Consider the following 17,014-nt stretch of genomic DNA (forward strand, 5'->3'; position numbering starts at 1 on the left):
CTGCAACAGGAGCTCCAACAGCAGCACCAAGTCCCTTATTTGACGCTCTCCTAGGATCTTGCCCAAATGGGTGTTTTTTTAATAATATAATAGAACAACAGTATCTAACGCGTGTATCTCACAATGAAAGATGCAGCAAAGGCTGCAAAATTAAGTTTTTTGCCCTAAATAAGTGGGGGGTTTTAATAGCAGAATAGAACAACAGTATCTAAAGGGTGTATCTCACACGTACAGATGCAGACAAGGCAGCAAATTTTGATTTTTGCCCAAAAAGGTGTTTTTTTTAAGACCAGAATAGCACATCCGAATCTAAAGCATGCATCTCACACTTACAGATGCAGACAAGTCTGCAAATCTAGATTTTTGCCCAAAATGAGTGTTTATTTGATACCAGAATAGCATAGCAGTATGTAAAGGTTGTATCTCACAATGACAGATGCAGCAAAGGCTGCAAAATTAAGATTTTTGCCCTAAATGGGTGTTTTTTTTAATAGCAGAAAAGGACAACAGTATCAAAGGCTGTAGCTCACAATGACATATACAGCAAAGGCTGCTAAATTACGATTTTTGCCCAAAATGTTTTTTTGTTTTTGTTTTTTTTATAGCAGAATAGAACAACAGTATCTAAAGGGTGTATCTCACAATGATATATGCATCAAAGGCTGCAAAATTAAGCTTTTCGCCCTAAATGGGTGTGTTTTTTAATACCAGAATAGCACAGCAGTAAATAAAGAGTGTATCTCACATGTACAGATGCAGACAAGGCCGCAAATTAAGTATTTTGCCCTAAATGTGTGTTTTTTTTAAACCCTGAAAATTATTGAAGTATTTCAAGCTTGTTTTAACAATAACAGATGCAGTAAATAGTGGAATATTAAGTACTTTGGCCAAAAAGGGTGTTTTTTTTAATAACAGAATATGACAGCAGTATATAGCGCTTGAATTTCACACTGACAGATGCACACAATGCAGCAAATTAAGTATTTTGCCCAAAATGGGTGTTTTCAGAATAACAGAATATGACAGCAGTATTTAATGCTTGAATTTCACACGTGCAGATGCAGCAAGGGCTGTAAAATTTTGTATTTTGCCCAAAAAGGGTGCTTTTTAAAACCCAGAGAATTAAAGCTGTATTTCTAGCTTAAATTGCACACTGACTAATGCGGCAGAGGCCCAAAATGGAGGGTATTGCCAAAAATGGGTGTCTTTTAAAACCCAGAAAATTATTAAAAGTATTCCAAGCTTGTTTTAAACAATCACAGATGCATCAAAGGCTGCAATATTAAGTACTTTGCCCAAAATGTTTTTCTTTTTACTAACAGAATATGAGAGCAGTATGTAAAGTGTGTATCTCACGCTGACAGATGCATCAAGGGCTGTAAAAGTAAGTATTTTGCCCAAAAAGGGTGCCTATTAAAATCCAGAAAATTATAGCTGCATTTCTAGCTTAAATTGCGCACTGACAAATGCTGCAGAGGCCCCAGATGGAGGGTATTGCCAAAAATGGGTGTTTTTTAAAACCCAGAAAATTATTGAAGTATTTCAAGCTTGTTTTAACAATAACACATGCAGCAAAGTCTGCAATATTAAAGTACTTTAACCAAAAAGGGTGTTTTTTTTAATAACAGAATATGACAGCAGTATATAACACTTGAATTTAACACTGACAGATGCAGACAAGGCCGCAAATTAAGTATTTTGCCCAAAATGGGTGTTTTTTGAATAACAGAATATGACAGCAGTATATAACGCTTGAATTTCATATGTACAGATGCAGCAAGGGCTGTAAAATTGAGTATCTTGCCCAAAAAGGGTGTTTTTTAAAACCCTGAAAATATAGCTATATTTCTAGTTTAAATTGCACACTAACTAATGCAGCAGAGGCCCAAGATGGAGGGTATTGCCAAAAATGGGTGTTTTTTAAAACCCTGAAAATTATTGAAGTATTTCAAGCTTGTTTTTAACAATCACAGATGCAGCAAAAGCTGCAATATTAAGTACTTTGTCCCAAAATGCATGTTTTTTTACTAACAGAATATGACTGCAGGATCAAAGCGTGTATCTCACACTGACAGATGCAGCAAGGGCTATAAAATTTAGTATTTTGCCCAAAAAGAGTGTTTTTTTTAAACCTAGAAAATTATTGCTGTATTTATAGCTTAAATTGCACACTGACAAATGCTGCAAAGGCACCAGATGTAGGAAATTGCCAAAAATGTGTGCTTTTTTTAAACCCAGATTATTATTGCAGTATTTCAAGCTCGGATTTGAATGTCACAAAAGCACAGATGCTGTGCTGGTGCACTGAGCTTGCATAAAATGTCCGCCGCCGCCCACCTAACTAACAGACGGATAAAAGTTATTTTTCTCTGTCACAGGGCTCAGGGTAGGGTAAAAAGATTGCACACTGCACCCACAAAACTAAATCTATGTAGATCTCTGAGTTAACAAGCACTTCAGATTAAAGATTTTTTTCCTATTCTCTCCCTCACAGCAGCCGCATCCTATCCCCACACTAAGCACAGCAGAGTGACGTGCAGCGCTATGTGACTCCAGCTTATATAGAGGTTGGGTCACATGCTGCACTGGCCAATCACAGCCATGCTATTTGCAGGCATGACTGTGATAGCTTCTAAGGGCACAGAGTTAAATGCTTGTTGATTGGCTGCTCTGTAGCCTTACAAAAAGCGCAAATAAATCGCCGAACACCGAACACAAACTTTTACTGAAATGTTCGGGTTCGGGTCCAGGGTCCAAAAATCCTAAAGTTTTGAACTTTACAGTTCAGGTTCGCTCAACCCTAAATGTGAGGAATCAGCCCAGAACTACAAGAGAGGAGCTGGTCAATGATATGAAGATTTCTGGGACCACAGTTTCAAAGGTCACTGTCTGTAGAACACTACGCCGTCCTGGTTTCAAATCATGCATTGCACGGAAGGTTCCCTTGCTCATGTCATCACATGTCCAGGCCCGTCTGATGTTTGCCAATGACCATCTGGATGATCCAGAGGAGGCATGGGAGAAAATAATGTGGTCAGATGAGACCAAAGTAGATCTTTTTGGTTTAAACTTCACTCGTCGTGTTTGGAGAAAAAAGAAGGATGAGTTGCATCCCAAGAACAACATCCCTACTGTGAAGCATGGGGCTGGTAACATCATGCTTTAGGGGTGCTTTTCTGCGAAGGGGACAGGATGACTGCACTATATTAAGGAGTAGTGTTGAGCGCGAATATTCAAATTGCAATTTTTTTTCTCGAATATCGTGAATTCGCGAATATTTAGAATATAGTGCTATATATTCGCTATATATTTCACTGTAAGTAATATTGTATTACAGCACTGTATTTTATTTCATATTGCATGCATGTCAGAACAATATTTAGCATTAGCAACACTCGACCTACATCTAAGGCTACTTTCACACTTGCGCTCGGAGCGGATCCGTCTGGTGTCTGAACAGACGGATCTGCTCCTATAATGCGGAATGGAACCGTCTGCATTATATTTCAGAAAAAAATCTAAGTCTGAAAGTCAGTCAGACGGATCAATCCAGACTTTCCATTGAAAGTCAATGGGGGACGGATCCGTTTGAAATTGCACCATATTGTGTCAACGTCAAACGGATCCGTCCCCATTGACTTATTCTACTTTCACACTAGCGTTCGGGGCTCCGCTTGTGAGTTCCGTTTAAAGGCTCTCACAAGCGGCCCCGAACGCATCCGTACGGCCCCAATGCATTCTGAGTGGATGCGGATCCGCTCGGAATGCCTCAGTCTGGCAGCGTTCGGGTGTCCGCCTGGCCGTGCGGAGGCAAACGGATCCGTCCAGACTTACAATATAAGTCAATGGGGACGGATCCGTTTGAAGTTGACACAATATGGCTCAATTTCAAACTGATCCGTCCCCCATTGACTTTCAATGTAAAGTCTGGATGGATCCGTCTGACTAACTTTCACACTTAGAATTTTTTCTGAAATATAATGCAGACGGATCCGTTCTGAACGGATCCCATAGTTTGCATTATAGGAGCGGATCCGTCTCCGACACCAGACGGATCCACTCCGAACGCAAGTGTGAAAGTAGCCTAAGTCTGGACGGATTAGATTGGCTCTGCACGCTGCAAGCAGCGTTCAGGTGTCCGCCTGCTGAGCGGAACGGAGGCCAAACAATGCCAGACTGAGGCATTCTGAGCAGATCCGCATCCACTCAGAATGCATTGGGGCTGTACGGATCTGTTCGGGGCCGCTTGTGAGAGCCTTAAAACGGAACTCACAAGCGGAACCCCGAACGCATGTGTAAAAGTAGCCTAAATTATTTATATGTAGATTGAGTGTTGCTAAATATTAGTGTACGCAATTTGGTTTACCTAAACATCCATTACCCAGTCACAATTCCCTATAGCGCACCTTCCTAACAAATCACATGTTACCTCATCCTACCTTGTAACTTAGACAATTTTTTTTTTTTTTTTTTTTTAAGGTAAATCCACAATTGGTATAATTCATAATACCATGCAGAGTCCACCAGATAGGAATTTCTTGATCTTTACCTTGATTATGGTTTATGAGTTGTTTGTGTAAATTCTTAACATTGTGTCATTATTACAGATAAACCTGTTCCCTCAGTCCGCCACCACAAAAAATAAAAGAAAAAAAAAGGTGAAAGAGGAGGGAGAAAATGTGGAGGCGCCCATGGAGGAGGAGAGAGAAAATGTGGAGGCGGCCATAGAGGAGGAGAGAGAAAATGTGGAGGCCACTTCACCCCCAGATGTATGAGAGACAGAGGCCACTGAGGAGGAGGCCGGACCTTCCCAGCCACCTGATTCCGCCCCCCAGCTCCAGAAGGGAGGGTAAATATGTGCACACATTACTATAATTTGATATACATAACATATTCACAAGCATCCCACGATCCCCACAACACCCTGCATCTCCGGAGCTGTAATGCACATGTGTAATGAATCTGACAAATAGCAACCCTTAGTTAACATGGCTGCCTGTTTAGCTGAGTTGCATTGCACCCCGGTTCACAAACGATTATGCCTGGGGGAAAAGTGTTTGTTGGTCCATAATAGACTATCCCTCTGCATCAAATCACGTTCCTCTGAGGCCTACGCTTAATGGCCGGTCGTGAAGTGGTTAAAAGTGGTAACAATGAGGGGACAACAGAAACTAGTGTTATATTAAAATAAAATAAAATGCACTATTTGTCTTATAAGCAACCCTAATTCTAATTATAATATATTTTTTTTCCAGTAGTGAACATGGCCATAAGAGAATTGGAGGCCACCAAAAAGGCATTCAGTAAAGATGTTGCGGAGCTCAAGAAAATGCAGCATCGCTTTAATAAGAAGATGCGGCAAATGGAGGAAAATAACCTTCACCAGCTCCGAAAACTTAACAAAATATTATTGGAGCTGAAAAAGTTGCCATAGAGGCTTGCTTTATTATTTTTGGTATAATAAATACATTTTTTACAGTTTGTTAACGTGTGTTTTTTTGTTTTTTTATGTAATGTTACGGTGACTTTGTTGTAAGGCCCCTTCATTCCAGGGTCAGGATAGACAGAAGAACAGACAGCATTAGGTACACAGTAACACTGTAGTATACGCCCCACACATAACTCAGCAGTGTCAGGACCTACAACAGCAAGTATCGGCAATGGTGGAGTATAAGGCCCACACATAGGTAATCAGGGTCAGGACAGACTTCAGCATCAGCAGCAGGCATATGCTAAGGGTCCAGTATAAGGCCTACACATAGCTCGGCCTAACTCAGCACGAGAGTCAGCAGCACGTTCGAAGTGTGCAGCAGGAATTTGTTCCCAGGAATGGGCCCCTACCAGACCAGGATAACACCAAAAATAAACCAAGACACCTCTGACAGCATCATGTTGTAAGTGTGTAGCAGGAATGGGCTAACATGAAAAAAATGACACTATTTGACTTTCTAAAATTTTTGTTTAAATAAAAAATATTTTTTTTAAACAAGAAAAAGAAGTACAAAATTAGCTACACACGACACGACGCATTCCATTGACTGAGAGAACTTTCAAGATTGGACAAGTCTGTGGCAGAGAAATGTTTTTAATAACATTTTAACAATAAAAAAAAATTTTTTTTTCATGGAATGCATATGTTTTATTATTTTACGGTTTCTCTGATCCATCCTCCGAACCTTTTCTGAAACCCACCGCAGCAGCTTATGTAGAGCCAATCGATCCTTTTCTTGCTCCTTCTGGTACCTGGCCATTCGTTTATGGCATTTTTTGATTACTGTATGTTTAAAAGAAAATATTAATGCAATTTAGTTTATCAGAGAATTAGTACATTGTGTGGAGTAGGTGTATAAACCCTTAAGATTTACATCTAGATCCAAAAGTTACACATGTTTATGGTCATTATAGTGTTTTTTAGATTAGAAATTGTTCGGATACAGTTTAATGTTATTTTTTGGGGGTAGTTTATATTTATTAGCTACTTTAGACACTTACGCAACTTGCACAGGACCGTATGCCCTACGAGACATACAGTCCAAAAAATAAAATTATATCAATATAGATAATAATCGCATATTTCAGAATTCGTGATCTACAGAGCAATCATTGTGCTGCATGCAATATCTACACAAACAACATATATGCTTTAAGAGAATATTACTTACAGTTAATACGATGTTGTCCTCATCTTTCTCAAATATGTGTCTGAGCTTTGACGTACTTCCAGTAGCCATTGTAGTCATTCACTTGTGAAGTTCAAATAGTAATGATGAATGCTTTATAGACACTGGTCACAGTTACTGGGCGGTTCTAGTACTGTAAATTACATCATACGCATTTTCACGCACGTTTACGTTACCTGCTTTATTTTAATTAGGGACAGCGATAGCAAATTAAAAAAATCTAATATTATTCGGAACCAAAAAAATCTAAATCAAGATTCACAAATATTTGAAAAAACAAATACATAGCAATATAGTGAATATATTTTTTATTTAATCAACTTCGGCATACACCTCGCCGACAAGCGTCCCGTCACCATGGGAACGCCTTTGGGTTAGAAAATACCATCGGATCAGAGTTTTCCCTAAGATTGTGAAAACTGAAATCCAATGGTATATTCTAACCCACAGGCGTTGCCATGGTTACAGGGACGCTTGTCGGGGAGCAGTATGCCAAAGTGGAATAACTACACATTGGAAAAAAAATGGACGAATATTCTAAATAACGAATGTATTCTTAATATTGCTCTAACTTCGTCTTTTATATAATATTCTTAATATTGCTCTAACTTTGTCTTTTAGAATATTCGTAATATTGCTCTAACTTCGTCTTTTAGAATATTACGAATGCAATATTAAGAATATTCGTAAAATACACATATAGACTGCAATTTAGCTAATATAGTGCTATATTAATTTTTTTAATAGTGTACATATTTTCCAAAAGTTCAGAAGAGGCAAAAAAAAATTAGACTAAATAAAATTATAGCACTATATTAGCTAAATTACAATCTATATGTGTATTTTACGAATATTCTTAATATTGCTCTAACTTCATATTTTAGAATATTACGAATATTCTAAAAGATGAAGTTAGAGCAATATTAAGAATATTCGTAAAATACACATATTAGCCTAGCCATAGTCAGTCATAGGAACGTTGCCCTATACTGTAAAACAAAATATCGCAATACACAATTAATTTAATCGCATATTATTCGCGATAAATTGAACAATTACGAATATTCGATTTAGACGAATATAAGACGAATATTCGCGAAATATCGTGGAATCGATAATGGCACCTCCCGCTCATCACTATTAAGAAATGGATGAATGGGGCCATTTATTGTGAGACTTTGAGCAACAACCTTCTTCCCTCAGCCAGAGCATTGAAGATAGGTCGTGGCTGGGTCTTACAACATAACAACGACCCGAAGCACAAAGCCAGGATAACCAAGGAGTGGCTCCGTAAGAAGCATATCAAGGATTTGGAGTGGCCTAGCCAGTCTCCAGACCTAAATCCAATAGAACAGCTTTGGAGTGAGCTGAAACTCTGTGTTGCTCAGCGACAGCCCCGAAACCTGACAGATCTAGAGGAGATCTGTGTGGAGGAGTGGGCAAAAATCCCAGTTACAGTTGCTTGTAAAAATTGTGTTTTGCACTCTGTGTAGATGCGCTGATGCACCAAAACCTCAGACAAATGCTGTGCTACCTAAATGCACTATATAGAATGCATATTATTGGTATATAAAATTTCTACTTCGATCTGTTTTTTTGGGGGGCAACTGGTAAATCGCACCAGTAGAAATTATTTCTACACAGAGTTTTTTACTCTGTGTAGATGCAGTAGCACAACAAAACCGCAGACATATGGTGCACTACCCAAATGCACTATATAGATTGTATATTATTGGTAAATAACATCCCTGCCTCAATCAGGTCTTTTGGGGGGCAACTGGTATATCACACCAGCAATAGGATTAATAGTGAACTACAATATATTGGTTTCCTTAACAATCTTTTCTGGTCCTCAACTGTGCCTTACACTAAGAGTACCTTGTGCAGGGGTAATCAAAATCCCCAGGATTGCTTACCAGTCGTGTATCTTTACCTTGATATAGGTGTAACTATAGCCATTCCTTTTTTGCCATAATAGGACATTGTTTGTCGACTTTCCTTGTATGTGTAGTCCGGCTGTAGGCCAGATTTTAATAGAATATTATTAAAAGGTATATTTTAATTGGGAAGGTGTTCCAGTATATATTCAATTATTCTTCCCTTAGATTTATTTACTGCCAAGCAGGTTTGTGATGTGGTAGAATTTATAACTAAAGATTATGGCAGGCTTTCTCAAAGGCCAAATAAATACGGATAGTTGGTTGGAGGAAGAGGGGGAGGTCTTCTCTGAACAGGAGGGTGCCTCTGAGAGGAGTGGACAGTTATCATTAAAATCTATTTTCAAGGACCTGTTTCTCGACTACAAAGAAAATCTTAAATCTTGGTGGGAAACACGCACTTTGGAAAATTATATAAAAAATAGGATCATACCAAGGGGTTTGAGAGTTCGTTTAGTCCCGGCGCAGAGATCTAGTTCCCCTGGATTATTAGAAAAGTGGGAAAAGGAGTCAATTGATAGCTCAATACGCTTTATGAATATCCTATTAGAGGAAGAAAAAGAAATTTTGAATAATACCTGTAAAAAATTAAATAAACAGATTGAATTAGCCTTGACACTTAAAGGGGACCCCGACTTCAATCGAAGAGAAGCGACTCTCCAAACCTCGGTCGAGAATTTCCAAACACAACTAAAGGAGAGGAAGCATAGGCAGTTTGTGACTGACCTTAACACCTTTAGAGATAAACGAGCCTTTGATTTCCTGAGAGAAAAATCAGAAACCAAGATTATAGAAGAGTCGAGTACTGATTTAGACTCCTCGGATACAGAGAGATATAACAGAGCTAAAACACCCTACAGAGGACGTGGTAGTGGGAATTCTCGACCGAAAGGAGGAAAAAGATGGCAGAGAGGTGGACAGGGTTATGCCTCCTCTACTTCGGAATCATATTTTGCTTCCGGGGGTGGGGGGGAAGCCACGAATTTTTTAGGAAAGAGAGGGGAGGATCAAACAGGTCCCCCCTACGACCTGAGGGACAGGGTTCCAATACAGAAAGAACAAAGGCACAAGTAAATGAGAAATGTATAATTAATTTGACGAACAAGGCCCTTACAACCAGTGAACTGGAGATCCTGTCAAAAGGTCTTTCTTTTGTGCCAACGGTAAATTTCAATACCTTCTCGTGGGTAAAGGACCTAAATCTTTTCACACGGAAATTACGTTGGCACAAATTCTACAAAAACAATGATAGGGAGGAATGCACCAAATTGGGCATCCCATTGGATTGCCTAAAGGATACCAGACTCCTCCTTTCCATTAATGAAGGTCCTTACCAACAAGATGGGTTGGGCCCCTTCACCAAACTGCGTCCCAAAAGCAATAGAATGCCCCCGCCCCAAGAAAATTCCGCAATCGATATCTTCTCCAGACTGGTGATCCAGGATCTGGAAAAGATTAGATCACAACAAGGGTCTGGGTGGAATCTTACTAGACAGGAAAGAGAGTCCCTTATTGGACTACAAAAAGACAGTAGCATCATTGTGAAACCCGCCGATAAGGGGGGCAACATTGTTATTATGGACCACACTATGTATAATGGGATGTGTGAAGGCCTTCTCAATGATGCCGACTGTTACGGTCGACTACGGGATGATCCCTCAAACCTTTTTACAGAGGAACTGGACCAGATCCTCTTACAGGCATTTGAGGATAAACTAATTTCATCAGATGAGCTCAAATTTATGTCTCCAAAAAATCCCCAGATACCAACTTTCTACGCACTCCCGAAAATCCATAAGGGGGTGGATCCGTTGAAAGGGAGACCGATAGTATCTGGAATAGATTCCCTCTCTCAAAATACCAGCATCTATATTGACCAGGTCCTGAGACCATTTGTTTCAGCATTGCCCTCGTACATAAGGGACACGACTGACCTCCTCCTGCGAATACAGGATGCTGCTGTGGAGGAAAAGACATTTTTGGCATCTATTGATGTTGAGGCCCTTTACAGCAGTATACCTCATGAGTGGGGAGTTAGGGCAGTCGAGTCCTTTTTGACAACTAGGGGTACTCAGTTCAGAGCGCACAATTTATTCATGATCAGTATCCTTAATTTTGTTCTATCACACAATTTCTTCCTTTTTAAGAATGTGTTTTACCACCAGCTCAGGGGCACCGCGATGGGTAGCCCCTGTGCTCCGACCTACGCAAATCTGCTCCTGGGCTGGTGGGAGGACCAACTTGTATTCAGTGATGTGGAGGAACCCTGGACCACCCACAATACCTTCTGGGGAAGGTACATTGATGATATCTTTCTCCTGTGGGATGGTCCAGAGGTTGCCTTCAAGTCTTTTGTCACATCACTGAATAACAATCCCATAGGCCTAAGATTTACCTACGAAATAAATGAGAGGGAGATCTCATTCCTAGATATCAAAATTTCGAAAAGGAATGGAACACTGTATACTGAAACATTTAGAAAACCGACGGCTACCAATAGCCTCCTACACTGGGGGAGTTTTCATCCGAACCCAGTAAAAAGAGGCATCCCTAAGGGCCAATATATTCGGATCAGGAGGAACTGTACTGATACCCCCACATTTATGGCACAGTCCAGGGACCTTAGGGAAAGATTTCTAAATAGAGGCTATCCTGACGTGACACTAAAAAAGGCATTTAGGCATTCCCTCACACACAACAGAGATGATTTTCTGAACCCTAATAAAAAGGATGAAACACAGAATCAAGTTATTAGGGTTATTGGAACGTACGATGACTCTCATGAGAGGGTATTCGAAATCTTGAGAAGGCATTGGGACATCCTCCGAACAGATAGAGATCTTGTAGATGTGCTCCCACCCAAACCAGGGATCACTTTCAGGAGGGGAAAATCGATAAGGGACCATTTGGTCCATAGTTTCTACACCACACCGAAAACCTCTGGAACCTGGTTGGATAGGAGACCGTTGGGAACATTTAAATGTAGTGGTTGCATAGCATGCCCATTCATTATTACATCAAAATCCTTTAAAAGTGTCACAACGGATAGAACTTTTGAGATAAGGGACTTTGGTAATTGTAGGAGCTGTGGAGTGGTCTATCTTATAACATGTACGTGTCCCTTAAATTATGTGGGTAAGACTAAAAGGGAGTTGAGGAGGAGAGTAGGTGAGCACCTAGGGGATATTAGACATAAACGAGACAAACCAGTGTCGAATCATGTACTTGAGTTCCATGGGGGGGATCCTAAATCCCTGGGATTTCAAATCATTGAAATCATTCCTCCCTCCCCACGTAAAGGAGATTGGGATAAAAAGATTTTACAGAAGGAATGCCAGTGGATATATAGACTAAAAACTTATAGTCCACATGGCCTCAATGAACAATTATCGTTCGGCTGCTTCCTGTAAAATAGGTGCATCCTCCGTTCCTGACTTTTCCCACATAAATATAATTATTGAGTGAGACACACTGTCAACAACTCCCACTCAGCCACGACTAGAACTCATTCTTAAAAATGAATTACTCTACTTTTCTTGCTCATCCGTCCACTCTGGCACGACTATTAAATCCTTGATGTCCGGCTGTATATGGGGTTCACCTCCTCGGGTGGCCCCCTTCTCTTTCCTCAATTAAACCAACTACCAATGGTGACTTTATTGTTATCATACATTCTGTCATAAATTAAAATATCGGATCAGAATTGATCCTTCAGTAATTATCATAGTGCCGGAAGGGGGTGTATTTTGTAATTCTTTTCCCCCCTGATGGCTTGTTAATATATGGTCCAGTGGAACCTTGTCAATATATAAAGTGTCCTCAATCCCCATTTAGGGTGATCCAACTCCCTCTAAGCCTCCACTCTTTGTCCCATTCTCCTCCCCTTCTTTACTGTTTGCTAAATGCTATATCATATTATCCACTTAATAATCGATTTCGGTGGAAATAATAAACGGATAGCAATGATACATTAATAAACATGCTATTTGTAATGACTTAAACATTATGATGATTGCAAACCAATTGCACAGCCTCATTTAATATCCAAATCGCCTGGTGGAACGCAATTTGCGTTCCAAAACAACTTCCGGGTATCGGGACAGCACTAGATACGTCACTTCCGGTTTCGGACACCACTTCCGGTTTCGGACATCACTTCCGGTCTGTGGAACGCATATGCGTTCCAAATCGGCGTTTTACATGCTGCCTATATGGATCATCAACTGTGAGGTGGTTTATGACTATATAATATGTTTTCTATGAAATGTGCTATTACCATGACTAGGGGGATGTTAAATAATCCAGGAGAGAACACTCTGAATATCAAATTCATCTGTCTTGGTAACTTAATTATCTAAGAGGGGAGGGACTAATTGGGGGAGGATACTTTATAAGGCGCTATTTTTGAACAGGACCTGGGGACACTGGTCATTTTTTGCCTACATCTGGGCTTCCATTGCTGGAGGGTCTTGATTGAGAGACGCCGAATCTGAAAATCTCTATCATGAGATATTGCTGATGGAGGATTGGTCTCCACTTCCCCTGACGAACCAGTCGGAAAATATTTGGACTGGGGAAACGTAGCGTTGGGATTTGTATGTTTGTATCTGTTTTTCTAGTGTGTCTTATATGCCTAGCCTTTTGGCAATTAGGATAGGGTGATAAAGGGAGAGCCAGTATAGGCACGAGGACAGGGAGCCTCTACCATTAAGGGGTGTCCCTGGGCTGAGTCTATGTAGGGTCATGAAGGGACATTTATAGGATAGGATTATTGTTTCTACTATTGGATATCACATTTGTGAGCTGTATTATTGCCATCACGACCTACAGACCACCTCAATCATCATTAGTGCGAAATAATCATCATAACGCTTCCTTTACCAGCACCAGATCTCCGTCTAGTTATGGAGCACTACACCCCTTGACGACCGAGCTAACCATCCTATTCCATCTGCCCTGGTATTTTAGCAATCGTGAGTAACCATCTGATTCCATCTGTTCTGGTATTTCAGCAAATCGTAAGTTACCAAGTAATCTTGGCTGTGGTTCAACAATATGTGAATATTCACGATATACAGACTCAGTATTTTCAGCTAACCGTGAACAATTATTGAATGTGTATCATATTTCAGCTAACCGTGAACAATCACGGAATGTGTATTTTATTTCAGCTAACCGTGAACAATAACGGAATGTGTACCATGTGAACTTATGCAATAGGATTAATAGTGAACTACAATATATTGGTTTCCTTAACAATCTTTCCTGGTCCTCAACTGTGCCTTACACTAAGAGTACCTTGTGCAGGGGTAATCAAAATCCCCAGGATTGCTTCCCAGTCGTGTATCTTTACCTTGATATAGGTGTAACTATAGCCATTCCTTTTTTGCCATAATAGGACATTGTTTGTCGACTTTCCTTGTATGTGTAGTCCGGCTGTAGGCCAGATTTTAATAGAATATTATTAAAAGGTATATTTTAATTGGGAAGGTGTTCCAGTATATATTGGTATATCACACCAGTAGAAATTATTCAAATAGCGTTTGGCACTCTGTGTGGCTGCAGTATAACAGCAGAATCGCACACAAATGCTGCACAATACAATTACACTATAATATACTTTTTACGTTAGAAAGTATATTATAAGTATATTACACCCCTCAGTATGTCAAACCTATCGATAGCACACCTATACTAGTCCTTCAAAGGACTTTTGTGGCCATATTAGCTAGCGATTTGTGGCCCTAACAGTATGTCCCTGCTCCACACAGCAACCTCTCCCTACACTGGCAAAAGACTGAATGTAAAATGGCGCCCAGATCAGGTTTATTTGTATGGTAGGGGGTATGTCCATGTGCTGAAAAGTCTCAATTGGCTGTCCTGTACCACCTGATGGATGTGTCATGGGTCAAAGTTCTTCACAATGTAAAAGAATATGGTGGGTACGAATATCGCATATGTTCGCATGTTTGGCAATTCGCGAACGCGCAAAGTTTGCCGCGAACCGCAAGGCCATCTCTATTTTTCATACAGCTATGCAGTTATATGTTCTATAGCCTTTTGTGTCGTGTATAAGTCGAAAAAAATAAGGACCTATTTGCAGTTTAGCAGTGCAGCTATATGTTCTAAAACCTTTTGTGTCTTGTAAAAGTGGAAAAAAATAAGGGCCTATTTGCCATTCAGAGGTGCAGTTTTATGTTCTAAAGCCCTTTTGTGGAGTGCATAAGTGCAAAAGAAAAATATATTTGCCGTTCAGCAGTGCAGTTATTTGTTCCAAAGCGTTTTTTGGAGTGTATAAGTGGGAAAAAGAAAAAAAAATTTGCCGTTCAGCGTTGCAGTTATATGTTCAAAAGCCTTTTGTGTTGCGTATAAGTGGAAACAAATAAGGGCCTATTTGCCGTTTAGTGGTGCAGTTTTATGTTCTAAAGCCTTTTATGGAGTGTAAAGGTGGAAAAAAGAAAAAATCATTTACCGTTCAGTGGTGCAGTTATATGTTCTAAAGCCTTTTGTGGTGTCTATAAAGTAGAAAAAAATAGAAATATATTTACCGATTAGCAGTGCAGTTATAGTTTCTAAAGCATTTTGTGTTATGTATAAGTGTAAAAAAATAGAGGTTTATTTGTCGTTTAGCGGTGCAGTTTATGTTCTAAAGCCCTTTTGTGGAGTGTATAAGTATAAAAATCTAAAATATATTTGCCATTTAGTTGTGTAGTTATATGTTCTAAAGACTTTTTCTTGGTTTTCTAAGTGGAAAAAAGAAATATATATTTGCTGTTTAGCATTGCAGTTATATGCTCTAAAGCACCTTTTGTGGAGTGTATAAGTGGAAAAAAGAAAAATATATTTGCTGTTCAGGGGTGTAGTTATATGTTATAAAACCTTTTATGTTGTGCATAAGTTGAAAAAAATAAGGGCCTATTTGCTTTTCAGTTGTGCAGTTATATGTTCTAAAGCCCTTTTGTGGAGTGTATTAGTGGAAAAAAAATATATATATTTGCCATTCAGTGGTGCAGTTATATATTCTAAAGCCTTTTGTGCCATGTATAAGTGAGAAAAAAGGGCCTGTTTGCCGTTTAGTGGTGCAGTAATATATTCTAGAGACTTTTGTGAAGTGTACAGTATAGGTGGAAAAAAGAAAACTTTATTTGCCTTTCAGCAGTACAGTTATATGTTCTAAAGCCATTTTTGGAGTGTATAAGTGGAAAAAAGAAAAATAAATTTGCCGTTCAGCGGTGCACTTATATGTTCTAAAGCTTTTTGTGTCGTGTATAAGTTGAAAAAAAGGAGCCTATTTGCCGTTCAGCAGTGCATTTATATGTTCTAAAGTCTTTTTGTGGAGTGCATAAGTGTAAAAAAGAAATATATATTTGCTGTGCAGCGGTGCAGTTATATGCCCTAAAGCACTTTGTGTTGTGTATAAGTGGGAAAAAGAAAACTATATTTGCCATTCAGCTATGCAGTTATATGTTCTAAAGCATTTTGTGTTGTGTATAAGTGGAAAAAAATAAGGGCCTATTTGCCGTTCAGCAGTGCACTTATATGTTCTAAATCCCTTTTGTGGAGTGTATAAGTTGAAAAAAGAAAACTATATTTGCCGATCAGTGGTGCAGTTATGTATTCTAAAGACTTTTGTGTTGTGTATAAGTGGAAAAAGATGAGGGTCGATTTGCCGTTTAGCGGTGCAGTTATATGTTATAAAGCCCTTTTTGTCATGTGTTAGGGCAAAAGAAAATTATAGTTGCCGTTCAGCGGTGAAGTTATATGTTCTAAACCCTTTATTGGAGTGTAAAAGAGAAAATAAGAAAAAGAAATTTGCCGTTCAGCCGTGCAATCATATGTTCTAAAGCCCTTTTGTGGAGTGTATAAGTGTAAAATAGAGAAATATATTTGCCGTTCAGCGGTGACATTACATGTTTTAAAGCCTTTTTTGGAGTGTAAAAGAGGAAAAAATAAAAATAAATTTGCCGTTCAGCAGTGCATTTATATTTTTCTAAAGCCATTTGTGTTGTGTATAAGTAGAAACAAATTAAGCCTATTTGCCATTCAGCAGTGTAGTTATATGTTCTAAAGCACTTTTGTGGACTGTATAAGTTGAAAAAAGAAAATATATTTGCCGATCAGCGATGTAGTTGTATGCTCTAAATCACTTTTGTGGATTGTATAAGTGGAAAAAAGAAAAAATATATTTGCTGTTCGACGGTGCAGTTATATGTTCTAAAGCCCTTTTGTGGAGTGTATAAGTGAAAAAATTAAAAATATATTTGTTATTCGGCTATGCAGATATATTTTCTAAAGCCTTTTGTGTCGTGTATAAGTGGAAAAAAATTAGGGCCTATTTGCCATTCAGCAGTGCAGTTATATGTTCTAAAGAACTTTTGTGGACTGTATAAGTTGAAA

The sequence above is a fragment of the Bufo gargarizans genome, chromosome 3, assembly GCF_014858855.1.
Source record: "Bufo gargarizans isolate SCDJY-AF-19 chromosome 3, ASM1485885v1, whole genome shotgun sequence".
NCBI lineage: Eukaryota > Metazoa > Chordata > Amphibia > Anura > Bufonidae > Bufo > Bufo gargarizans.